The sequence below is a fragment of the Haliotis asinina genome, chromosome 3 (assembly GCF_037392515.1).
Source record: "Haliotis asinina isolate JCU_RB_2024 chromosome 3, JCU_Hal_asi_v2, whole genome shotgun sequence".
In the NCBI taxonomy this organism is placed as follows: Eukaryota; Metazoa; Mollusca; class Gastropoda; order Lepetellida; family Haliotidae; genus Haliotis; species Haliotis asinina.
This window is the reverse complement of record NC_090282.1, coordinates 48,851,503-48,864,122: the sequence shown is the minus strand read 5'-3', so window position 1 is coordinate 48,864,122 and position 12,620 is coordinate 48,851,503.

Here is a 12,620-nt window from a genome sequence, read left to right as displayed (position 1 = left end):
AAAAATTCTTCCTCGGCAAATTATGTCCCTGAATTTCAGAGTTACCAAAAACAACAGGAAAAGACAAAAGTTAATTTCAATTCCAATAATGGTGAGGACTATAATGAAGTGCAGCGGGTGATGACAATATTCATTACCAACTATTAAAACACTTACCTGAACCATGCCTGGTCACACTTTTAGATATATTTGACAAAATATGGATGTCTGGAATGTTTCCTCCTAATGCAACTGTTGTGCCAAAAGCAAAACCTGGCCGGGATCACACGGATCCATCAAATTACAGACCGATATCTTTAACCAGCTGCGTCTCTAAAACCATGGAACGAATGGTAAATAACAGATTAATTTGGTATCTCAAAACCAATAACCTCATTACCAATATTCAATGTGGTTTTCGGAAGAATCGAAGTACTATTGATCATTTAATGCGTTTAGAATCCTTCGTCAAAACTGCTATTATCACCAAACAACACGCAGTATCTATATTTTTTTATCTTGAGAAAGCATACGATACTACGTGGAAGCATGGCATTTTAAAGGATTTACATGATTTTGGTTTGAGAGGTCGTTTGCCTCTCTTTGTATCTCAGTTTTTAACCGACAGGCAATTTCAGGTCCGCGTAGGTTCAACCCTGTCTGCTCATTATAATCAGGATCAGGGTGTCCCACAAGGCAGTATTTTGTCGGTCACTCTATTTAGTATTAAAATAAATAGTCTTTCAAAGGTTTTAAGTGATTAAATTGATGGATCATTATTTGTGGATGATTTTAATATTTCTTGCTGTGGTAAAAATATGCGAACTATTGAGAGACAGTTACAATTGTGTCTAAACAAAATTCATAAATGGTGTCTGAAAAACGGGTTTCAATTTTCTAAAACTAAAACTAATTGTATACATTTTTGTAGGAAATACAAACCCCATAAAGATCCCGAATTATCATTAAATGGCACGCCTATCAAAGTTGTGAAGGAGGCTAAATTTCTTGGTCTCATCTTTGACTCACATCTGACCTTTTTGCCTCATATTAAGTACCTCAAAGCCAAATGCCTGAAGGCGCTCGATTTGTTAAAAGTTGTTTATAATTTAAAGTGGGGAGGGGACCAAACTACCCTCCTTCACTTATATAGATCTCTGGTTCGATCAAAACTTGATTACGGTTCCATTGTGTATGGTGGAGCCTGCAAAAGCAACTTAAAGCTATTAGATTCTATACATCACCAAGGTCTGAGGCTGTGTCTTTCAGAACATCTCCCACTGACAGCCTCTACGTCGAGGCCGATGAGCCATCCATGAAACTTCGCCGTATCAAATTGTCTTTACAATATATTACAAAGATATATTCAAATGAATCCAATCCTGCTCACAACTGCGTTTTTAATCCTCTGCATGAGAATTTGTACAATAATAAAACTTTACTTGTTCCTCCTCTTGGGATAAGAATCCAGCAATACATTTCTGCTGCTGGGATTGAGATGGAGAATATATCTCATTCCCGTCTTCTTTCTTCTCCTCCCTGGCAATTAGTGAGGCCACAAGTTGACCTAACACTGACAAAGTTTAAAAAATCAGAAACAAATGAATTTCAATATAAACAAGAATATCATCACTTAAAAAGTAACTTTAATACATACAAATCTTTATTTACAGATGGGTCCAAGGACGGTGGCGCAGTGGCTTGTGCCACTGTCATTGGATCCAGAACAATATCTTTCATATTACCAGATAACATTTCTATTTTCACAGCGGAAGCAAACGCAATATTAAGGGCTCTTAAATATATTGAAAAACATCCTAGACATAAACAGTATATCATCTATTCCGATTCTCTTTCTTGCCTTCAGGCAATTAAAAACCTGTCATGTAAACATCCACTTTTAATAGAAATAATTGAATTGTATAATAATCTTGCTACTGGCCAATACGACATCGTCTTCTGTTGGCTACCAAGCCATGTAGGCATTTCTGGCAACGTAATGGCTGATCTTGCTGCCAAGGCAGCACTCAACAAAGCTGTGACTCCACTTCAAATTCCATACTCTGATTATAAAGCTACAATTAGATTGTATATTCGTGATCTGATGCAAAAGAAGTGGGACAACCAGGTGGGTGTAAATAAAGTACATGCAATAAAACCTTATATTGGTTAAACCCACTTGGGTTGTCAGTCCAGATTTGAGGAGGTCATTTTGCGGCGATGTCGTATTGGCCATACGAGATATACTCATGAATATCTTTTGAAAGGTGAGGATCCTTCGTTCTGCATCCCTTGTGATGATGAATCACAGTCAAGCATATCTTGCTTGACTGTGTTGAGTATTCCATCACAAGGGATCAGTATTTTAATTCACAAACTATGAAGGATCTTTTTAAAAATATTAGCCCTCACTTAATTATTGCATTTTTAAAGGAATTAGATTCGTTAACTGAATTGTACATAGATAAATATTTTAAAATTGGAAGATTAAATTAGTAACTCAAATCGTTAGTGGCTGTACCCTCAACGGGGGTTGAAGTACTGTAAAACAGTTGTCCTCCTGAGAGGGTACTTAAGTCCTCAAACATTTGGAGTAAATTTCAGTTTTCCAGCTTTTTAATCGTAGAATAAGTGTGCTTTTACTTCATGGCTAGATTTGTCTAAATTGCTAACATCTGAAGGGATGATGTAAATCCAACTAGGGTCCATGCAGGAAGCAAATGTACTGTAAGTCCCCATGTGTATGGTGATCTACCTTCAGTTGTTAGCAACCTATAGCTCATTTTTATATTGTACTGTCCTCTATAGATGCATTGTTTTAGGTCTATTCACTAGTTTTAGATTCTACTCTGTGATATTCTAGTTAATTTTACTGTCCTTCGTTGACAGGGTTTTACAATGTATGTGTTGCTGCAATATTGCCGATGTGACGTTAAATCTTAACTCACTCACTCACTCCTCCTATTTCTAGGTACGGGTTTTGCCAATGGGTTTGTTAGAACAAACTAAATAGCATCACCTTTTGACCGTGTTGTGAAAACACGCCTCCGATGTTTTGCTAGACAACGTAAAACCGGAAGGGAAGTATTTCCCGACCCCGATGGTTTTACATTGTCTACCAAATCGAGGAACAGTGCTTTCTCTAAAATATATACAGTCAATGGCGGGTAATTACGATGTAGATGAGCATTTAATGAAGCTACATAACAATAACTGAAATGCACGAAAAATCAAGTTAATGACAGTAAATATAAATAGATAATTCAACCCCACTTCCTTCGACGGCCCGGTGGCCGCGTGGTAGAACGTCTGTCTACATATCAGAGGGGCGGTAGGCTAGCCTAGTGGTTAAAGCGTTCGCTCGTCACGCCGAAGATCCGGGTTCGATTCCCCACATGGGTACAATATGTGAAACCCATTTTCTGGTGTCCCCCGCCGTGATATCGCGGGAATAATGCTAAAAGCGGCGTAAAACCAAACTCACTCACTCACTCACTACACATCAGAGAATTGCAGATAGAAAACTGTAAGGAAAAACAATAGCTTCAACTGATAAGAATTTCAAACATTCATATATCATTTGAATGTAGATGTTCATATAGAGTAAGGAAAAGATTATTGCAGAAAGTAAAACACGGGAAGAGGTCTTACTAACGAAAAGTAAGACCTGTGTCTACAAAACAAAATTCTGCGGTTATTCTGTGAAAGAAAGCGAGGAGCACACGTTAGGTTTATATGAAGCAAAGTAACTTTTTCCCGCTAGTAAACATTACGCGACGTCATTTTGGTAAAATACATTTTTGTACTTAACTGTAACGGGATACATGGAAATCACCCAAACAACAATCACCCAGCAACATTCCTGTTTTGTCCTCATCTGACATAAAACAACTTCCAGATGCAGACAATCTAAACCCATCACCCCTAGCAATTGCCACGGCCAGAGAAAACAGAAGGACGTGAAAGAGATAAAGTCTTGTTGATGGTCACCACTACCAGCTTTAAAGGTCAACGGTGGTGAGCTGTCTGTTAACTGCTGGGTCACCGGTGTGGCAAACGTCAAAGAATAGGATGAAGGGGAAGAAAGTTTTAGAGGCGTTGGCTACTGAAGTAGGGAGACTGTTTACCATGTAAGATGAACGGTCGCAGCGCAGTCTTCTGCTGCCATGTGTGCTACATGTATATACAAGATACAGGGTCAAGAAAAGGTAACAGTGATTAATCTAATTCAGGAATGTATCACTAACAGGCGTCTCGACATTTTGGTATGGATTTGAGATCGATGACATTTGCACTCTCTGTTTTAGTCCCAGTAGTCATCTCTGTACAATAAAGGGGTCGACTTTTCTCAGTCTTGAATATCCTCTCAACCCATACATTTTCTGGTTTTATTTGTTTATAATATTACAGCTTACATGACAAACCGTTTTATAACAAAGAATACATCACGTACCTTCAGTTCATCTGATAGGGTGTACATAATATCCCGAGAGGGTTTATTTAGTACCAATACCACGCACAGTATAAACAGCAATTCACCACTGTGTTAAAGCTATCCGAGCAACAATGCCAGTTATAAACTATCATACTAAAGGAAAACAGTCTTGGTTTCATAGAAACTTCACTCACCATATATTTATCCTAAATTCATGAAAAATATACCTTTATATTTCTTGACAACACAACACAAGAAATAGAAATAATGTGAAAAGTGAACTCTCATTGTGGTGGCGTGATTGATGTGAATAACTACTTTTGAATTAAACCATTTTATTCATCACCAGTCCGTGACGCCATCATTTAAATTTAGACCACGTGGAAGTCATATACGATTACGTACCCGACCTTCAGAGTTTTGGCCTTAGAGGGGCCTTGCAGAACAACATGACCTGAACCTCGACATACCTTTAGCGGAGCTCTTTTCAAAAGAATTATTCGAACCTGACATATAGGAACCACATAACGACACCACACAGTTGATACAGATTGACAATTGACCTGTAGGGCTATAGTTTCATGGGACATTCTGTTGAAAATATGAAGCATTCTAGCATATACTATGACCTAACTTTATGCCATCATGGGTCCTTCAAAGTGCATTTGGGAGTGATGAACACAAGTCAAGATTTTGTTTGTATATGAACGTTGATTGGTATATTTTACTCATAGGGAGCAATCAATGGATTTAGTTTACTAGTTCAACAGTTTACTAAAAACATAGGAAAATCCAAATGCAAATCAATGCCCTGGTCACAGTTCATGACTTCTCATGTTTCCTTATCCATATCACTTGCTGGATTGTTCTTTGACATACTGCTGAAGGTGATATCTGAACTGACAGTCTCTCAGAGGAATGACACACTCTTTTTAATCTTTGAACACAAGAAGTACTAACTTCATCATGATATTTGGCAGTGTTTTGATTTGGTAACACACAGATCATCCCCGTGGTGATGCCAGCTTCTCTTGGTGTTACTGTCTGAAGTATCAGCGCTATATAAATGCTATCCATTTATTATTATTATCAAACATGCTGAGCAATATTCGGACACCCTCGCTGGTATGACTATACCAGCTACTTCCCATTTTATGTTTACATGATTTCCAAAGGTATTGGGGCACCTTACACCGTTTTCGACACAGGTGAACATTCTTACTGGCTATATTATTAAAGTCTGAACGAACCAATCCTACGTTGAGTGAGCTAGTAATTAGAAAAAAATGACTTTTGTTTCCCCTTCCAAATGATGACGACGGTGATGACGAGCTTTGCCATTTATAAGTAACTTTAACTGTACAGAAGGACTGGTCAATTTAGGTTTCAAATTTGAAATGTGGTTCACCAGCAAGTATAAAGTCACCTTGCCATTTTTACATCAACCATACGGCATTCATTCTCTTCCCACAAAGAAGTTACTCAAGTCATATCTTCCCACGTAACCTCTGTTCTAATACGGCCCTTTCATGGTGCCAAGGTTCAGGATTCATAATAGTTGCAATCATGTTTAGTTGTGTAATCGGCGATGTTGTTTTAAAAAATATCATTCACAAAGCCTTGTGGGAAAATTGAAACCTCTTCCTCTGTGCGATGCCCAAACGTTTCTTCTAGACAGAACTCACTCATGTAATGCAGATCAATGGCGTCTCCATCGCCTCGTTTACAACGGACAAGTTTGAGATTAACTGTGTGTGTCCGGTTAACAGAAGTCGGGTCCTAGCCTGTACAGGCTAGCAGCAGTGTTTGATGCTCCCATATTTTTGCAAAATTTCCAGGTTTATTGGTATCATATGACCACACGATTTGAACAGCATGTGGAGCAGGATATTCTGCAAACCATGACCAATTTTCTTTGATCTCTATCAGCTCTGATCAAAATGATATTTGGATTTACTTTGGTGGCTTTCTGCATTGTTGTGTGAAATTTTTTGCAGTCGGCTTGGGATCACTCACCAGCCAGGGACTCTTGTCTATTGTTGTGAAAACAAGGACTTGTGTGGCCACTGACACCTTACTTTATCACAACGATACATCTAATGAGCGTAAGAAATTCAAACTAAATACCACAAGATATATTCAACCAGGACCGTGGAAACGTCTCACACAACTGGGAATTGCAAATGTGCGTTGTGCTAAACGTGGATCAAGAGGAGGTATGCGCATGTGTTGTCCTAAACCCACTGCCAAAGAAATCTACAAAGGAAATTCTAAAACACAAGCTTCTAACTTCTCCCTTCTAAATGCACAATCTGTCCAAAACAAATTACTTACTTTGCACGATCAAATCCTCGATTAAGATTATGACACTTTTATGCTGGCAGAGACTTGCCTCAAAGATCGCTATAGCTATCAATATGTATTGGCAGAACTTCTCCCGGAAGGGTATGACATCTTACAGACTTGTCGGGAGGGGAGGAGGTGTTGCAGTACTTCAAACCTTACTGACTTCAAATCACGGAAAACCTCCGATTATATTCATTCAACTTTCAATCTGATGAATGGCGTTGTGAGGATGATATGTATTTATCGCCCGCCAATATCAAGAAAACATAAGGTCACATTTGATGACTTCCTCAATGAGTTCTTTGATGCTTTGGAACAAGCTGTGACAGATCAAGGTCATCTTGCAATTCTCAGCGACTTCAGTATTCACGTTGATGTGGATTCAAATTCCCAAGCACAGCCTTTCAAAGTATTGCTTACCCAGTACAATCCTCGCCAACTAGTTACAAGACACACTCTCAGATGTGGCCATACTCTGGATCTCATCATAACCTGTGAATCTGACGCATTTGCTCCAAGTCATTGATGTACCCAACTGCTCCAGGAGGAGAATCTCAAAAGGGGCCTAGAAATAGTACTGATTTGGTTTGACACTATTTCCAGTTAGTATGATGTCTTGGGCTCATGGAAAGGCCTGTAATACTCTTAAATTGTGGTATCCTTTTTTTCACAGACCATTTTAAGTGGTGAGGGTCTGCGACCATTTTCCTGACATTTGGTTTGCTGCCCGACAACACCTCAAAGTTAATTTTGGCTGCCATCTTGAATCATCGTGTGTTGCCTTTTAGCACTGACATTTACATATAAAATTAAAACCGAATGTTTCCATTCGCATCCAAAGTCGATACTTTTGATGTTTTTGATACTTGTCCCTTCTAGAGTAGTGGCTTAGGCACAAAACAAGGTATTTGGTATGGTCATGTCATGGTGAGTGGGTGAGTTTAGTTTTACGCACTCAGCAGTATTCCAGCTATATGGCAGTCCAGTGATCAGCAGCATGAGCATCGACCTGCACAAATGGGAACCAAGTCAGCAAGCCTGACCACCCAATCCTGTTAGTCGCCTCTTACGACAAGCATAGCCGCCTTTTATGGCAAGTATGGTTTGCTGAAGGCCTGACGTTTATTTTGCTTATATGCTCGGCGAAACCTGGCATGTAAAGTTATGGCTATATCTAAATTGTCTTTTCGCAGAAGGATCCCCCTTGCAGGAATGGCACTGAAACCGGTCTCAGGACTTCGTCAATATACCGCTGTGTATTCAGGTTGCCACGGATAACAACCAATTACGTCCTCTGGTCATCATAAACCCACACCATGAGACCCCCTCTTTGCGGATGGACATTTTCCACACAGTTTGGGGCCAGTCTTTCATTTCTACGGCGGCACACCCGGACTCTCCCGTCTGCATGGAAAATATTAAATCTGCTCTCATCAGTGAACAGGACACGTTACCATTCTCGCCGCTGCCAACATCGTACACGTCGGGCCCACTGTAGTCTGGCGAGGCGATGTTGGGCGGTCAGCGCCATTCCGCGGAAGGGTCCCTCATCCCTGATCCCCACATGACCAAGTCGTCTCCTCACTGTGTGTCGATTTACCCGGTGACCCAATGCCGTTGATGCAGATTCCGTCACTGTCAGGAACCGGTTGCGTAGATTAATGTGCGTAGATGTCTATCTTCTCCGAGTGTTGTGACGCGTGGTCTGCCACAGGTTCTGCTAGTCTGGTTGTACCGCTGGAACAACTTAGTGATGGTCTGACGTGAGCATCCAAAGGTTCTTGCAATACGTGTCTTTGGCGTCCCCGTCATGGCCATGCCAGTGGCTCTCTCCCTCTCTACTGCACTTGAACGTGACATCGCTGTGATGTGTTTTTGGTTGATGTGACAGTGTGTGACCATTTGGAGTGAAATATATAGTGGTATTTGCATGGAGATTCCATAGAAAAGCGAAAAACATAATTTTGATTTTAGGGTCGCAGCACGTGCTTTGACGGGTGCATGAGCTGGGTTCTTTGCAAATGGGTTGATTGTGTTCGTATGCAGTGTTTCCATAAGTCATGTGTTCTCATCCGTTTTGGGACTATTCGCAATTTCGAGGTGATCTTTTGATCGTCAGTTTAGATTAGTAAATGTACATACTTAAACACTACCTTTTGACAAATCCACATTTAAATCTGCATATAAGTAATTAATCAATCAGCGTGTTATAGGTCCATATAGAAGATATGGGGATCCAGACACAAGAAATGGCAAATGGGGACCTTTGTCGGGTAATCGAAGTGGCTTTACCACTAATTACACCTGTTATAAATTCATTAACTGAGCATCAAGTGATTGACGACAAATAACGTGTAGGTTTATACCAAGGGATTTTGACAGAATCGTCTATGAAAATAAGGGTTGTAACTCGCAAACTACTCAAAGCAGGAGACGGAGACGAAACAAAATAATTTTTCACAACAGCGGTCGCCATTTCCGGTTTGTACAACCTGTAAACGAATAGTTTACCCTCTGAAATGTAGATGAATTCTGCATAGGAGCTCATAGCTACACCTCATATTACGGAAACGCGCCACTCTGGTTGAAATTTCGTCCACGGATAAGAATTGTGCACTGTTGTCAAAAGGTGGATTTAAGGTAATTAAAGATCGAAATGAGTAGTTTTCATGACGGAGTTTATTTAAAACGATGCCAGTAGGTGATTTATGTATTTGCACCCCCTTGAGCACATGTAATCTTTAAGGCCAATAGGGCTCGAAATGACTCCATGTCGAATCGATATTGAAGATCCTCCTGAAGCCTTATTTCCAAGTGGAGAAAAAAAAATGATAACAGTTGTATTGTTTGAAATTAGAAAGTTATAACGAAAGTTATCGTTTGTTTGTTTGTGTCTCATGGAGACACAGTGCTGATAGTTGAAAATCTTGCACTAATAACTGTATCTCGCTTAAATTCTTCCCGAGTCCTCTGCAATTCTACAGAAGCAGTGTTGGAGCCATTCATGGAGGCTCAAGTGGGGGTCAAAAGTGGGTGGAATCATCACTCCCATGTATAGGAAGTGATGGAGTGACATCCATGTGAAGCGGTTCAAATGGGTTGTGAACCGTTACATGGGCTTCCGTAGCGTTTTACCTTTTTTCCTTAACTGTTTCCGTTTACTTTTTGACAGTTGAATTGTCTCAGTTTCTTGGTCACATGATGGCGCAGTCAGTGTTTCTGATGAATCCTCTGTCTGAGAAGCTGATGTCGTCTTTGTAACATTTGAAGATGGGATAGATTTATCCAAGATGGCATGTTTGTCACCCATGACATGAAACAGATTGCTGTGAACGTTTAACATGACAAGATGAAAATACTGCTGCAGAGTAGGAAGAAACAGTTGTTTGGTTCTGCGTTGGAACTAATTGTTTGGCTTCTGCAAAAGAGATGTTGTTGGTATATTTTCGTTTAAGATTTTGGACTGATACTCAAAATTGGGACAGGATTTAGATGATGCTGAATGTTCTCCATCACAGTCGACATTTGTTCACTCCGAGCTCTCCTGAGTTCACCGCAACGGACACAGATAGGAACACTTGCACGACATGGCACATGACCAAATTTTTGGCAGCTACATCATCCCAGTGGGTTTGGAATGTAAACAGACAGACAGACAGAAGTTTATTCAGTATTTCAGGCCATATGACCTAGAGTACAGTTGTTGTATATTTTTACATTACACAGGCACATGGATATATAAATATACATACATATATTACTGTCTGATTTCAAAAATCATTTTAGGAATATTGAAACGGATTTTATTAAAGCTATATTTCTTGGATTTAACAGGTGTTTCATTTGTTGTTCATCGTTGTACACAGTTGAGATCATAGGGAGGTATCTGGTTCTAAGAACCTGGTAATCTTGACATGAAACTCATCCCCGATATAGCCTTCATTACATAAATTACACAAACTATTATATTTCTCATGTACAGTTTTCTTTCTAAGATTTCTAACATTAAAATTGTGTAGTGATATTCGTCATTTACAGAACGTTCTTCTTAAAGTTCTATCGTGTGGTGGCACCTGTGGCAAGCCACCTCCTCGTGGTGGGTGCTGGGTAACGCTAAGAGCCGTTGTGGACCAGGGGGGATATTTGGTCCACCCACCCGTTTGCCGTGGGTTGTGGCTCTATGTCGGTGGAGGAAGGATCCTGGTGGTTGAGGGCAATAGGGGCCTGCAACCGCGTTAATGTTGCTGAACACACACTTTGGCCCTGAATTCACCTAGACGGGTGGTTGAATGGGCCCGGTCCAATCAATCGCCTGGTCATGCCAAGCCCTGTGCATGAATTGTATCTATTTCACTTTAAAAAAAATGGTCCAGAGCTCAGTACAAATAGAAAGTTATGCTTCCGTTGCCAGACCAAACCCAGAAGCAGCATCCACAATAATGAAATTATCTGCAAGCTTTCAGACACACTTGGGTGAACACGGATTCCCCTCAACCTCTGTCACCTGCCATATCTACTCAGACTGCAGAATCACTTCCTGGTACACCCTCAAATTCAATCAGCAACATCCCCTGATCATGACATATCTTCTCAGTCATCAACAAGGTCTCAACGCAGTTAAACAAAAACTAAAGAGCCAGATTCTTTTAAAAAAGCTTAGCGGCAGAGCCCCAAAAGGTTCAGAGAATAAAATCCAAATATTCCACAAATATGGATCACTCGAAGACAAGGACGTGTCTGAAAACGTCCGCTCTAGGGCACACAGCTTGTCGCCCACCCAAAAAGTGCGGGTAGATCCCCAATAAATCCCCCCAACAGATAGGTTATCAGAATAATATGATTCAGTGGAATTGCAGAGGACTAAGGACTAATTTTAATGAATTGCAGCTTTTAATCCAGGATTTTACACCGTCAGCAATCTGTCTACAGGAAACATATTTGAACACACAGATACTCTTGACCTCCTTCATTTCAATGCGTATCATTGATCTGGTAAAGCTTATCATCAGCTCAGGGCATTTGCCCCCTCGACACGCAGTCCAGACAGTGAATGGGCTTCTCCCAGGAAACACTGCCTAGTCGAACCCACCAAATACTTTCCGGAGAATATGTAGGCTTCCCAACACTGCAGCCTTCTGCATTACCCAGGTTGTCAGAATGGCTGTGCCCCCGTTGGAGAACCCGGGCAATCTCCTGATCTGTGCCAAGAGTTCAGGAGATACTAAACGGCACCGAGAACAATGGGGAGCCCGACGACAGTGTACTTGGAATGCAAGCGAGACATTTCAAAGGCGAGGTGCGCATATTTATCATGCTTTTCTTGAATCTTGCCAATCACACTGCTGCCAAAAGAGACAGAAAATTCAATGATATGTATAACGTTACTGGCATTATCAAAAAGGACAGTTTTCTTGGCTGGAATTCGTCTCAGGCTGCATATTGGCCTATTCCATAGAAGTTTAAAAAACATCATTTTCGGTGTCAAAGCCACAGGCATGACCGAGAAGACAGAAAAAGCAGTGAGTCATGCCATCATGTCTTTTAAGATATGCTGTTTGTGCCAAGGACATCCACTGACAATGTGTTAGTCTCTTTAAGTATTCCGTCACAAGGGATCAGTATTTTAATTCATGAACTATGAAGGATCTTTTTAGCAATAATAGTCCTCGTTTAATTATTGCATTTTAAAGGAATTAGATTTGTTAAATGAATTGTAAATAGATAAATATTTTATAATTGGAAGATTAAATTAGTAACTCAAATCGTTAGTGGCTGTACCCTCAAAAGGGGTTGAAGTACTATAAAATAATTGAGTCCCAAAACATTTGATGTAAAGATCCGACATACCAGAAACTTGTGC